The following is a 15,791-nucleotide window of genomic DNA, read 5'->3' as shown; positions in this document are numbered from 1 at the left end:
CCTGTTTCTTGAAAATAGCCTAGCTGTGGATTTTGTCCTCTAGCTCAGCCGGCACAGAGGGAAACCTAGCAAGCCTATATATTTTTGAAAACTAGACACCCAGGGAAATTCAGAATGGGGTGACTTGTGGGGCTCTCGCCAGGTGTTGTTACCCAGAATCCTTTGCAAACCTACAAATTTGCAAAATTACCACTATATCCTCACATTTTGGTGCTGCAAAGTTTTGGGATCTGAAGGGAGCCCAAATCTTCCGTCTACCGAGCATTTCCCAAAGTCTTCCAATAAAAATGGTTCCTCACTTGTGTGGGTAGGCCTAATGCCCGAAACAGGAAATGCCCAAAAACATAATGTGGACACATCACATTATCCACAGGAAAACTGACCTGTTTCTTGCAAACTGCCTAGCTGTGAATTTTTGCCTCCAGCTAAGCGGGCACCTAAGAAAATCTAACAATCCTGGACATTTCTGAAAACTAGACACCAAGGGTAATTCAGAATGGAGTGACGTGTGGCTGCCCCTATTCTCTGTTACCCAGAATCCTTTGTAAACCTCAAAAGTTGACAAAACAAAATTTCCTCACATTTCGGTGAAGGAAAGTTCTGGAATTTGAGAGGAGCGACAAATTTGCTTCCACACAGCATTTACCAAAGTCTCCCAATAAAAAGAAGCACCTCACATGTGTAGGTAGGCTTTGTGCCTGCAACCGGAAATGCCCCAAAACACACCATGGACACATCACATTTTCCCACAGAAAACTGAACTGTTTTTTGCAAAGTGCCTATCTGTGTATTTTGGCCTCTAGCTCAGCCGGCACCTAGGGAAACCTAGCAAAACTATGGCCCTCATTTCAACCTTTACGGTCTTTTTTCAAGACGGCCGAGGTACCGCTGTGCTGAACACCGCCAGTGTAGGCGGTTTTCCGTGCAGTGAATCATGACTGCTGGCAGCCCTCTGTCCTATTTCGGATAGAGAGCCGCCAGCAGCCATACTTGCGGTCGGCGGGGAAGTGGGGGCTGCTCCACCTCCACCTCCACCGCCCTGTCATCAGAACACCGCCCACCGAATCCCAACCAGGATTCAGTGTGGTGGTGTTCTGGTGATGGGGAGCTGATGGCGGAGCAGCCCCCATGGATCCCGTCCCCTCCCGGAGGATCACCGGACACGGTAAGGTGATCGTCCATTAGGTTAGGGGGTAGAGGGGTGTTGTGTGTGGTGTGCGTGCATGGGTGTGTGCATGTGAGTATGTGGAGGGGTTCTGTGAGTGTGTGTATGCATGCAGGGGGTGTGTTGTGTGTATTTGAAATGTGTGTGGGTCGATCTGTGTGCATGTCTGTTTGTATGTGTGCAGGTATGTGTTGTAGTGTATGCGTGCGTGTAGGGGGGTGTGTATGTTGATGTTGGGGGTGCAGGTGGGGAGGGGGGTACTGTCACCTTTGGGGGGGTAGGGGGGTCAGGGGTGTGGGGAGAGAACTTGGGTGGGGGTGGGGATTGGGGGAGACCCCTATCAGTGCCAGGGAAGGAATTCCCTGGCGCTGATAGTGCCTACCGCCTTCGTTTTCATGGCGGTTCCAAACCACCTGAAATCCATGGCAGTATGCAGGGTCCTGGTACCGTCGGCGGTCTGGTGACGGCCACCGGGCTGGAGACTGAAGTCTCCAGCCCAGCAGTCGTTACCACCCTGGCGGTCGGAGTGGAGACGTGGCATATGACCATGGCGGTAACCTCCATGTTCATAATTCCATTTTCTTTTTCGCCGGACTGTTGGCGGTATTACCACCACTTCTCCCCCGCCTGCCAGGGTCGTAAAGAGGGCCTATATATTTGTTTTAACTAGACACCAGGGAAATTCAGAATGGGGTGACTAGTGGGCCCTCGCCAGGTTCTGTTACCCAGAATCCTTTGCAAACCTGAACATTTGACAAAATAACCACTTTTTCCTCACATTTTGGTGCTACAAAGTTTTGGAATCTGAGGGAAGCCACAAACTGCCTTCTTTCCAGCGTTCCCCCAAGTTTTCCAAAAAAAAATGGTACCTCACTGTTCCAGCCGGCACCTAAGAAAACCTAACAGTCCTGGACATTTCTGAAAAACAGACACCAAGGGGAATTCAAAATGGGGTGACATTTGGGGCTACCCCTGGGCTCTGATACCCAGAATCCTTTGCAAACCTCAAAATTTGACAAAAAAACACGTTTTCCTCACATTTCGGAGAGGGAAAGTTCTGGAATTTGAGAGGAGCCACAAATTTCCTTCCACACAGCATTTTCTCAAGGCTCCCAATAAAAATGGGCCCCTCACATCTGTGGGTAGGCCTTGTGCCCACAACAGGAAATGCACCAAAACACAACATGGACACATCACATTTTCCCAAAGAAAACTGAACTTTTTTTTGCAAAGTGCCTAGCTGTGGATTTTGGCCTCTAGCTCAGCCGGCACGTAGGGAAACCTAGCAAAACTATATATTTTTGAAAACTAGACACCTGGGGAAATTCATAATGGGGTGACTTGTGGGGTCTCACAGGTTCTGTTACCCAGAATCCTTTGCAAATCTCAAACTTTGACAAAATAACCTCTTTTTCCTCAAATATAGGTGCTGCAAAGTTTTGGAATCTGAGGGGAGCCACAAACTTCCTTCTACCCAGCGTCCCCCAAAGTCATCTGATAAAAATTGTACCTCACTTGTGTGGGTTGGCCTAGTGCCCGTGACAGGAAATTCCCCAAAACATAACGTTGACACTTCACATTTTCCCAAGGAAAACTGATCTGACTTTTGCAGAGTGCCTAGCTGTAGATTTTGGACTCTAGCTCAGCCGGTACCTAGGGAAACCTAGCAAACCTATATATTTTTTAAGACTAGACACCCAGGGAAATTCAGAATGGGGTGACTTGTGAGGCCCTCGCCAGATTCTGTTATGCAGAATCCTTTGCAAACCCCAACATTTGACAAAATAACCATTTTTGCCTCACACTTTGGTGCTGCAAAGTTTTGGAATCTGAAGGGAGCAACAAACTTCCTTCTTACCAGCGTTCCCCGAAGTCTTCCGATAAAAATGGTACCTCACTTGTGTGGATAGGCCTAGTGCCCGCAACAGGAAATGCCCCAAAACACAACGTACGCACATCTCATTTTCCCAAGGAAAACTGACCTGTTTTTTGCAAACTGCCGAGCTGTGGATTTTGGCCTCTAGCTGAGCCAACACCTAGGGAAACCTACCAAATCTGCGCATTTTTTAAATCTAGTCACCTAGGGGAATCCAAGATGGGGTGACTTGTGGGGCTATCGCCATGTTCTGTTACCCAGAATCCTTTGTAAACCTCAAAAGTTGACCAAAAAAAAATGGTCTCCTCACATTTCAGTGAAGGAAAGTTCTGTAATTTGAGAGGAGCCACAAATATCCTTCCACACAGCATTTTACCAAGTCTCCCAATAATAATTAGTCCCTCATACGTGGAAGTAGGCCTAGTGCCCGCGACAGGAAATGCCCGAAAACACAACATGGACACATCACATTTTCCCAAAGAAAATGTACCTGTTTTTTGCAAAGTGCCTCGCTGTGGATTTTGGCCTCCAGCTCAGTCGGCACCTTGGGAAACCTAGGCAACCTGTATATTTTTTAAAACTAGATACCGAGGGAAATTCAGAATGGGGTGGCTTGTGGGGCTCTCGTCAGGTTCTGTTACCCAGAATGCTTTGCAAAATTCAAATCTGGCATATAAACACTTTTTCCTCACTTTATGGTGATAGAAAGTTCTGTAATCTCAGAGGAGCCACAAAAATTCCTTCCACCCAGAATTTCCTAAAGTATTCTGATAAAAATGGTACCTCACTTGTGTGGGTTAGCCTTGCACCAGAGACACGAAATGCCCCAAAACACAACATGGACACATCACAGTTTCACAAGGAAAACTGACCGGTTTCTTGCAAACTGCTTATCTGTGGATTTTGGCCTCTAGCTCACCCGGCACCTAGGGAAAGCTAGCAAACTTATATATTTTTTTAAACTATACACCCAGGGAAATTCAGAATGGGGTGACTTGTGGGGCTCTCGCCAGGTGTTGTTACCCAGAATCTTTTGCAAACCTCAAAATTTGACAAAATTACAACTATTTCCTCACATTTTGGGGCTGCAAAGTTTTGGGATCTGAAGGGAGCCAAAATCTTTCTTCTACCGAGCATTTCCCCAAGTCTTCCAATAAAAATGGTTCCTCACTTGTGTGGTAGGCCTAATGCCCGCAACAGGAAATGCCCCAAAACATAAGGTGGGCACATCACATTTCCCAAGGAAAACTGACCTGTTTCTTGCAAACTGCGTAGCTGCAGATTTTTGCCTCTAGCTCAGCGGGCACCTAAGAAAACCTAGCAAACCTGGACATTTATGAAAACAAGACCCCAAGGCCAATTCTGAATGGGGAGACTTGTTGGGCTGTAGCCATGTTCTGTTACCCAGAATACTTTGTAAACCTCAAAAGTTGACCCAAAAAAACGTTTTCCTCACATTTCAGTGAAGGAAAGTTCTGTAATTTGAAAGAAGACACAAATTTCCTTCCACACAGCATTTTTCCCAAGTCTCCCAATAAAAATTAGTCCCTCATATGTGGAAGTAGGCCTAGTGCCCGCAACAGGAAATGCCCCAAAACAGAAAATGGACAGTTCACATTTTCCCAAAGGAAACTGACCTGTTTTTTGCAAAGTGCCTCGCTGTGGATTTTGGCCTCCAGCTCAGTCGCACCTAGGGAAACCTAGGAAACCTGTATATTTTTGAAAACTAGATACTGAGGAAAATTCAGAATGGGGTGGCTTGTGGAGCTATCATCAGGTTCTGTTACCCAGAATTCGTTGCAAACTTCAAAATCTGGCAAAAAAAAACACTTTTTCCTCACATTATGGTGATAGAAAGTTCTGGAATCTCAGAGGAGCCACAAAATTCCTTCCACCCAGCATTTCCCAAAGTATTCTGATAAAAATGGTACCCCACTTGTGTGGGTTAGCCTAGTGCCCGAGACACGAAATGCCCCAAAACACAACATGGACACATCACATTTTCGTCTAGAAAACTGACTTGTTTTTTGCAAAGTGCCGAGCTGTAGATTTTGTCCACTAGCTCAGCCGGCACCTATGGAAACTAAGCAAACCTATATATTTTTAAAATCTAGACAGCCAGGGATATTCAGAATGGGATGACGTGTGGGGCCCTCACCAGGTTCTGTTACTCACAATCCTTTGCAAAACTCAACATTTGACAAAATAAACATTTTTAATTCACATTTTGGTGCTGCAAAGTTTTGGAATCTGAGGGGAGCCTCAAACTTCCATCTTCCCAGCATTACCCCAATTCTTCTGATAAGAATTATACCTCACTTGTGTGGGTAGGCCTAGTACTCGTAACAGGAAATGCCCCAAAACACAACATGGACACATCACATTTTCCCAAGGAAAACTGACCTGATTCTTGCAAAGTGCCTAACTGTAGATTCGGGACTCTACCTCAGCCGATATCAAGGGAAACCTAGCAAAACTATATATTTTTTAAAACTAGACACCCAGGGAAATTCAGGATGTGGTGACTTGTGGGGCCCTCGCCAGGTTCTGTTATGCAGAATCCTTTGCAAACCTCAACATTTGACAAAATAACCACTTTTGCCTCACTTTGGTGCTGCAAAGTTTTGGAATCTGAAGGGAGCAACAAACTTCCTTCTTACCAGCGTTCCCCCAAGTCTTCCGATAAAAATGGTAGCTCACTTGTGTGGATAGGCCTAGTGCCCGCAACAGGAAATGCCCCAAAACACAACGTGCGCACATCTCATTTTCCCAAGGAAAACTGACCTGTTTTTTGCAAACTGCCGAGCTGTGGATTTTGGCCTCTAGCTCAGCCGGCACCTAAGAAAATCTAACAATCGTGGACATTTCTGAAAACTAGACACCAAGGGGAATTCAAAATGGGGTGACTTGTAGGGATGTCGCTAGGCTCTGTTACCCAGAATCCTTTGCAAATCTCAAAATTTGACCAAAAAAAACACGTTTTCCTCACATTTCGGTGAAGGAAAGTTCTGGAATTTGAGAGGAGCCACAAACTTCCTTAAACACAGAATTTTCCCAAGTCTCCCTGATTAAAATTGGTCCCTCACATGTGTGGGTAGTCCTAGTACCCGCAAAAGGAAATGCCCCAAAACACAACATCGACACATCACATTTTCCATAGAAATCTGACCTGTTTTTTGCAAAGTGCTTAGCTGTGGATGTTGGCCTCTAGCTCAGCCGGCACCTAGGGAATCCTAGCAAACCTATTTATTTTTTTAAACTAGACACCCAGGGAAATTCATAATGGGGTGACTTGTGGGGCTCTCACCAGGTTCTGTTACCCAGAATCCTCTGCAAACTGCGAAATTTAACAAAATAGCCACTTTTTCCTCATATTTTGTTGCTGCAAAGATTTGGAATCTGAGGGGAGCCACAAACTTTCTTCTACCAGCGTTTCCCCAAGTCTTCCGATAAAAATGGCACCTCATTTGTGTGGGTAGGCCTAGTGTCCGCAACAGGAAATGCCCCAAAATACAACGTGGGCACATTACATTTTCGCAAGGAAAACTGACCTGTTTCTTGCAAACTGCTGAGATGTGGATTTTGACCTCCAGGTCAGCGGGCACCAAAGAAAAACTACCAATCCTGGATATTTCTGAAAACTAAACACTAAGGGGAATTTGGAATGGGGTGAATTGTGGGGCTGTCGCCAGGTGTTGTTACCCAGAATCCTTTGCAAACCTCAAAATTTGACAAAATTACCACTATTTCATCATATTTTGGTGCTGCAAAGTTTTGGGATCTGAAGGGAGACAAAATCTTCCTTCTACTGAGCATTTCTCCAAGTCTTCCAATAAAAATGGTACCTCACTTGTATGGGTAGGCATAGTACCCACAAGAGGAAAAGCCCAAAAACATAAGGTGGACACATCACATTTTCCAAAGAAAAACTGACCTGTTTCTTGCAAACTCCCTATCTGTGGATTATTGCCTCTAGGTCAGTGGGCACCTAAGAAAACCTAGCAACCCTGCACATTTCTGAAAACTAGACCCCATGGTGAATTCTGAATGGGGTGACTTGTGGGGCTCTCGCCATGTTCTCTTACCCAGAATCCTTTGTAGACCTCAAAAGTTTACCAAAAAACACGTTTTCCTCATATTTCAGTGAAGGAAAGTTCTGTAATTTGAAAGGAGCCACAAATTTCCTTCCACACAGCATTTTCCCAAGTCTCCCAATAAAAATTAGTCCCTGATATGCGGATTTTGGCCTAGTGCCCGCGACAGGAAATGCCCCAAAACACAACATGGACACATCACATTTTCCCAAAGAAAACTGACCTATTTTTTGCGAAGTGCTTCCAGCTCAGCCGGAACCTAGGGAAACTTAGGAAACCTGTATATTCTTTAAAACTATACACCGAGGGAATAACAGAATGGGGTGGCTTGTGGGGCTCTTGTCAGGTTCTGTTACCCAGAATTCTTTGCAAACTTCAAAATCTGGATAACAAAACACTTTTTCCGAACATTATGGTGACAGAAAGTTCTGGAATCTCAGAGGAGCTACAAAATTCCTTCCACCCAGCATTTCCCAAAGTGTTCTGATAAAAATCGTCCCTCACTTGTGTGGGTTGGCCTAGTGCCGAGACACGAAATGCCCCAAAACACAACATGGACACATCACATTTTCGTAAAGAAAACTGACTTGTTTTTTGCAAAGTGCCTAGCTGTAGGTATTTAGCCTCTAGCTCAGCCAGCACCTAGGGAAACCTAGCAAACCTATATACTTTTTAAAACTAGAAAGCCAGGGAAATTCAGAATGGGGTGACTTGTGGGGCCCTCGCTAGGTTCTGTTATCCAGAATCCTTTGTAGACCTCAACATTTGACAAAGTAACCACTTTGAACTCACATTTTGGGGCTGCAAAGTTTTTTGGAATGTGGAGGGAGCCACAAACGTCCTCCTACCGAGCGTTACCCCAAGTCTCCCAAAAAAAGTGGTCCCTCCCATGTGTGGGTAGGCTTAGTGCCCGTGACAAGAAATGCCTGAAAACAAAACATGGACACATCACATTTTCAGCAGGAAAATTGACCCGTTTCTTACAAACTGCCTAGCTGTGGATTTTGGCCTCTAGCTCAGCCGGCACCTAGGGAAAGCTAGCAAACCCATATATTTTTGAAAACTAGACTCCCAAGGAAATTCAGAATGGGGTGACGTGTGGGGCTCTCGCCAGGTGTTGTTATCAAGTATCCTTTGCAAACCTCAATATTTGACAAAATTACCACTATTTCCTAACATTTTAGGGCTGCAAAGTTTTGGGATCTGAAGGGAGCCAAAATCTTCCTTTTACTGAGCAATTCCCCAAGTCTTCCAATAAAAATGGTTCCTCACTTGTGTGGGTAGGCCTAATGCCTGCAACAGGAAATTCCCAAAAACATAACGTGGACACATCACATTTTCCAAAGAAAAACTGACCTGTTTCTTGCAAACTGCCTAGCTGTGGAGTTTTTCCTCTAGCTCAACGCGTACCCAAGAAAACCTAGCAAACCTGCACAAATCCTGAAAACTAGACCCCATGGACAATTCTGAATGGGGTGACTTGTGGGGCTGTCGCCATGTTCTGTTACCCCGAATCCTTTGTAAACCTCAAAAGTTGAGAAACAAAACACGTTTTCCTCACATTTCAGTGAAGGAAAGTTCTGTAATTTGAGAGGAGCCACGAATTTCCTTCCACACAGCATTTTCCCAAGCCTCCCAATAAAAAGCGGTCCCTCACATGTGTGGATAGGCCTAGTGCCTGTGACAGGAAATGCCCCAAAACACAACATGGACACATCACATTTTCGTAAGGAAAACTGACCTGTTTCTTGAAAACTGCCTAGCTGTGGATTTTGGCCTCTAGCTCAGCCGGCACTAAGGGAAACCTAGCAAGCCTATATGTTTTTTGAAAACTAGACACCCAGGGAAATTCAGAATGGGGTGACTTAGGGGGCTCTCGCCAGGTGTTGTTACCCAGAATCCTTTGCAAACCCCAACTTTTGACAAAATAACCACTTTTTCCTCATATTTTGGTGCTCCACAGTTTTGGGATCTGAAGGGAGCCAAAATCTTCCTTCTACCGAGCGTTTCCCCAAGTCTTCCGATAAAAATAGTACCTCACTTGTGTGGATAGGCCTAGTGCCCACAACAGAAAACGCCCCAAAACACAACGTGGGCACATCTTATTTTCCCAAGGAAAACTGACCTGTTTTTTGCAAACTGTCACGCTGTGGCTTTTGGCCGCTAGCTCAGCTGGCACCTAATTAAACCTCACAATCCTGGACATTTCTGAAAACTAGACACCAAGGGGAATTCAAAATGGGGTGACTTGTAGGGCTGTCACTAGGCTCTGTTACCCAGAATCCCTTGCAAACCTCAAAATTTGAGAAAAAAAACACGTTTTCCTCACATCTCGATGAAGGAAAGTTCTGGAATTTGAGAGGAGCTGCAAATTTCCTTCCACGCAGCATTTTCCCAAGTCTCCCAATAAAAATGGGTCCTTACGTGTGTGGGTAGGCCTTGTGCTCGCAACAGGAAATGCACCAAAACACAACATGTACACATCACATTTTCCCAAAGAAAACTGAACTTTTTTTTGCAAAGTGCCTAGCTGTGGATTTTGGACTCTAGCTCAGCCGGCACATAGGGAAACCTAGCAAAACTATATATTTTTGAAAACTAGACACCCAGGGAAATTCATAATGGGGTGACTTGTGGGGTCTCACAGGTTCTGTTACCCAGAATCCTTTGCAAATCTCTAACTTTGACAAAATAACCTCTTTTTCCTCAAATATTGGTGCTGCAAAGTTTTGGAATCTGAGGGGAGCCACAAACTTCCTTCTACCCAGCGTCCCCCAAAGTCTTCTGATAAAAATTGTACCTCACTTGTGTGGGTTGGCCTAGTGCCCGTGACAGGAAATTCCCCAAAACATAACATTGACACATCACATTTTCCCAAGGAAAACTGACCTGATTCTTGCAAAGTGCCTAGCTGTAGATTCGGGACTCCAGCTCAGCCGGTACCAAGGGAAACCTAGCAAACCTACATATTTTTTAAAGCTAGACACCCAGGGAAATTCAGAATGGGGTGACTTGTGGGGCCCTCGCCAGGTTCTGTTATGCAGAATCCTTTTCAAACCTCAACATTTGACAAAATAACCACTTTTGCCTCACACTTTGGTGCTGCAAAGTTTTGGAATCTGAAGGGAGCAACAAACTTCCTTCTTACCAGCGTTCCCCTAAGTCTTCCGATAAAAATGGTAGCTCACTTGTGTGGATAAGCCTAGTGCCCGCAACAGGAAATGCCCCAAAACACAACGTGCGCACATCTCATTTTCCCAAGGAAAACTGACCTGTTTTTTGCAAACTGCCGAGCTGTGGATTTTGGCCTCTAGCTCAGCCGGCACCTAAGAAAATCTAACAATCGTGGACATTTCTGAAAACTAGACACCAAGGGGAATTCAAAATGGGGTGACTTGTAGGGATGTCGCTAGGCTCTGTTACCTGGAATCCTTTGCAAATCTCAAAATTTGACAAAAAATAAATACGTTTTCCTCACATTTCGGTGAAGGAAAGTTCTGGAATTTTAGAGGAGCCAAAAACTTCCTTAAACACAGAATTTTCCCAAGTCTCCCTGATAAAAAGTGGTCCCTCACATGTGTGGGTAGGCCTAGTGCCCGTGACAAGAAATGCCTGAAAACAAAACATGGACACATCACATTTTCAACAGGAAAATTGACCTGTTTCTTGCAAACTGCCTATCTGTGGATTTTGGCCTCTAGCTCAGCCGGCACCTAGGGAAAGCTAGCAAACCCATATATTTTTGAAAACTAGACTCCCAAGGAAATTCAGAATGGGGTGACGTGTGGGGCTCTCGCCAGGTGTTGTTACCAAGAATCCTTTGCAAACCTCAATATTTGACAAAATTACCATTATTTCCTCACATTTTGGGGCTGCAAAGTTTTGGGATCTGAAGGGAGCCAAAATCTTCCTTCTACTGAGCAATTCCCCAAGTCTTCCCATAAAAATGGTTCCTCACTTGTGTGGTAGGCCTAATGCCTGCAACAGGAAATGCCCAAAAACATAACGTGGACACATCACATTTTCCAAAGAAAAACTGACCTGTTTCTTGCAAACTGCCTAGCTGTGGAGTTTTTCCTCTAGCTCAACGCGTACCCAAGAAAACCTAGCAAACCTGCACAAATCCTGAAAACTAGACCCCATGGACAATTCTGAATGGGGTGACTTGTGGGGCTGTCGCCATGTTCTGTTACTCCGAATCCTTTGTAAACCTCAAAAGTTGAGAAACAAAACACGTTTTCCTCACATTTCAGTGAAGGAAAGTTCTGTAATTTGAGAGGAGCCACAAATTTCCTTCCACACAGCATTTTCCCAAGCCTCCCAATAAAAAGCGGTCCCTCACATGTGTGGATAGGCCTAGTGCCTGTGACAGGAAATGCTGCAAAACACAACATGGACATATCACATTTTCGCAAGGAAAACTGACCTGTTTCTTGAAAACTGCCTAGCTGTGGATTTTGGCCTCTAGCTCAGCCGGCACTAAGGGAAACCTAGCAAGCCTATATGTTTTTTGAAAACGAGGCACCCAGGGAAATTCAGAATGGGGTGACTTGTGGGGCTCTCGCCAGGTGTTGTTCCCCAGAATCCTTTGCAATCCCCAACTTTTGACAAAATAACCAATTTTTCCTCATATTTTGGTGCTCCACAGTTTTGGGATCTGAAGGGAGCCAAAATCTTCCTTCTACCGAGCGTTCCCCCAAGTCTTCCGATAAAAATGGTACCTCACTTGTGTGGATAAGCCTAGTGCCTGCAACAGGAAATGCCCCAAAACACAACGTGCGCACATCTCATTTTCCCAAGGAAAACTGACCTGTTTTTTGCAAACTGCCGAGCTGTGGATTTTGGCCTCTAGCTCAGCCGGCACCTAAGAAAATCTAACAATCGTGGACATTTCTGAAAACTAGACACCAAGGGGAATTCAAAATGGGGTGACTTGTAGGGATGTCGCTAGGCTCTGTTACCCGGAATCCTTTGCAAATCTCAAAATTTGACAAAAAATGAATAAGTTTTCCTCACATTTCGGTGAAGGAAAGTTCTGGAATTTTAGAGGAGCCAAAAACTTCCTTAAACACAGAATTTTCCCAAGTCTCCCTGATAAAAAGTGGTCCCTCACATGTGTGGGTAGGCCTAGTGCCCGTGACAAGAAATGCCTGAAAACAAAACATGGACACATCACATTTTCAACAGGAAAATTGACCCGTTTCTTGCAAACTGCCTAGCTGTGGATTTTGGCCTCTAGCTCAGCCTGCACCTAGGGAAAGCTAGCAAACCCATATATTTTTGAAAACTAGACTCCCAAAGAAATTCAGAATGGGGTGACGTGTGGGGCTCTCGCCAGGTGTTGTTACCAAGAATCCTTTGCAAACCTCAATATTTGACAAAATTACCATTATTTCCTCACATTTTGGGGCTGCAAAGTTTTGGGATCTGAAGGGAGCCAAAATCTTCCTTCTACTGAGCAATTCCCCAAGTCTTCCAATAAAAATGGTTCCTCACTTGTGTGGTAGGCCTAATGCCTGCAACAGGAAATGCCCAAAAACATAACGTGGACACATCACATTTTCCAAAGAAAAACTGACCTGTTTCTTGCAAACTGCCTAGCTGTGGAGTTTTTCCTCTAGCTCAACGCGTACCCAAGAAAACCTAGCAAACCTGCGCAAATCCTGAAAACTAGACCCCATGGACAATTCTGAATGGGGTGACTTGTGGGGCTGTCGCCATGTTCTGTTACTCCGAATCCTTTGTAAACCTCAAAAGTTGAGAAACAAAACACGTTTTCCTCACATTTCAGTGAAGGAAAGTTCTGTAATTTGAGAGGAGCCACAAATTTCCTTCCACACAGCATTTTCCCAAGCCTCCCAATAAAAAGCGGTCCCTCACATGTGTGGATAGGCCTAGTGCCTGTGACAGGAAATGCCCCAAAACACAACATGGACATATCACATTTTCGCAAGGAAAACTGACCTGTTTCTTGAAAACTGCCTAGCTGTGGATTTTGGCCTCTAGCTCAGCCGGCACTAAGGGAAACCTAGCAAGCCTATATGTTTTTTGAAAACGAGGCACCCAGGGAAATTCAGAATGGGGTGACTTGTGGGGCTCTCGCCAGGTGTTGTTACCCAGAATCCTTTGCAAACCCCAACTTTTGACAAAATAACCACTTTTTCCTCATATTTTGGTGCTCCACAGTTTTGGGATCTGAAGGGAGCCAAAATCTTCCTTCTACCGAGCGTTCCCCCAAGTCTTCCGATAAAAATGGTACCTCACTTGTGTGGATAGGCCTAGTGCCCACAACAGAAAATGCCCCAAAACACAACGTGCGCACATCTCATTTTCCCAAGGAAAACAGACCTGTTTTTTGCAAACTGCTGAGCTGTGGATTTTGGCCTCTAGCTCAGCCGGCACCTAAGAAAATCTAACAATCGTGGACATTTCTGAAAACTAGACACCAAGGGGAATTCAAAATGGGGTGACTTGTAGGGATGTCGCTAGGCTCTGTTACCCGGAATCCTTTGCAAATCTCAAAATTTGACCAAAAAAAATAAGTTTTCCTCACATTTCGGTGAAGGAAAGTTCTGGAATTTGAGAGGAGCCAAAAACTTCCTTAAACACAGAATTTTCCCAAGTCTCCCTGATAAAAAGTGGTCCCTCACATGTGTGGGTAGGCCTAGTGCCCGTGACAAGAAATGCCTGAAAACAAAACATGGACACATCACATTTTCAACAGGAAAATTGACCCGTTTCTTGCAAACTGCCTAGCTGTGGATTTTGGCCTCTAGCTCAGCCGGCACCTAGGGAAAGGTAGCAAACCCATATATTTTTGAAAACTAGACTCCCAAGGAAATTCAGAATGGGGTGACCTGTGGGGGTCTCGCCAGGTGTTGTTACCAAGAATCCTTTGTAAACCTCAATATTTGACAAAATTACCACTATTTCTTCACATTTTGGGGCTGCAAAGTTTTGGGATGTGATGGGAGCCAAAATCTTCCTTCTACTGAGCAATTCCCCAAGTCTTCCAATAAAAATGGTTCCTCACTTGTGTGTGTAGGCCTAATGCCTGCAACAGGAAATGCCCAAAAACATAACGTGGACACATCACATTTTCCATATAAAAACTGACCTGTTTCTTGCAAACTGCCTAGCTGTGGAGTTTTTCCTCTAGCTCAACGCGTGCCCAAGAAAACCTAGCAAACCTGCACAAATCCTGAAAACTAGACCCCATGGACAATTCTGAATGGGGTGACTTGTGGGGCTGTCGCCATGTTCTGTTACCCCGAATCCTTTGCAAACCTCAAAAGTTGAGAAACAAAACACGTTTTCCTCACATTTCAGTGAAGGAAAGTTCTGTAATTTGAGAGGAGCCATGAATTTCCTTCCACACAGCATTTTCCCAAGCCTCCCAATAAAAAGCGGTCCCTCACATGTGTGGATAGGCCTAGTGCCTGTGACAGGAAATGCCCCAAAACACAACATGGACACATCACATTTTCGCAAGGAAAACTGACCTGTTTCTTGAAAACTGCCTAGCTGTGGATTTTGGTCTCTAGCTCAGCCGGCACTAAGGGAAACCTAGCAAGCCTATATGTTTTTTGAAAACTAGACACCCAGGGAAATTCAGAATGGGGTGACTTGTGGGGCTCTCGCCAGGTGTTGTTACCCAGAATCCTTTGCAAACCCAAACTTTTGACAAAATAACGACTTTTCCTCAAATATTGGTGCTGCAAAGTTTTGGAATCTGAGCGGAGCCACAAACTTCCTTCTACCCAGCGTCCCCCAAAGTCTTCTGATAAAAATTGTAACTCACTTGCGTGGGTTGGCCTAGTGCCCGGGACAGGAAATTCCCCAAAACATAACATTGACACATCACATTTTTCCAAAGAAAACTGAACTTTTTTTTGCAAAGTGCCTAGCTGTGGATTTTGGACTCTAGCTCAGCTGGCACGTAGGGAAACCTAGCAAAACTATATATTTTTGAAAACTAGACACCCAGGGAAATTCATAATGGGGTGACTTTTGGGGTCTCACAGGTTCTGTTACCCAGAATCCTTTGCAAATCTCAAACTTTGACAAAATAACCTCTTTTTCCTCAAATATTGGTGCTGCAAAGTTTTGGAATCTGAGGGGAGCCACAAACTTCCTTCTACCCAGCGTCCCCCAAAGTCTTCTGATAAAAATTGTACCTCACTTGTGTGGGTTGGCCTAGTGCCCGTGACAGGAAATTCCCCAAAACATAACATTGACACATCACATTTTCCCAAGGAAAACTGACCTGATTCTTGCAAAGTGCCTAGCTGTAGATTCTGGACTCTAGCTCAGCCGGTACTAAGGGAAACCTAGCAAACCTACATATTTTTTAAAGCTAGACACCCAGGGAAATTCAGAATGGGGTGACTTGTGGGGCCCTCGCCAGGTTCTGTTATGCAGAATCCTTTTCAAACCTCAACATTTGACAAAATAACCACTTTTGCCTCACACTTTGGTGCTGCAAAGTTTTGGAATCTGAAGGGAGCAACAAACTTCCTTCTTACCAGCGTTCCCCCAAGTCTTCCGATAAAAATGGTAGCTCACTTGTGTGGATAAGCCTAGTGCCCGCAACAGGAAATGCCCCAAAACACAACGTGCGCACATCTCATTTTCCCAAGGAAAACTGACCTGTTTT

This window comes from Pleurodeles waltl, chromosome 11 (genome assembly GCF_031143425.1).
Source record: "Pleurodeles waltl isolate 20211129_DDA chromosome 11, aPleWal1.hap1.20221129, whole genome shotgun sequence".
Lineage (NCBI taxonomy): Eukaryota > Metazoa > Chordata > Amphibia > Caudata > Salamandridae > Pleurodeles > Pleurodeles waltl.
The sequence above is the reverse complement of the archived record's forward strand: the minus strand, read 5'-3'. Positions refer to the sequence as shown.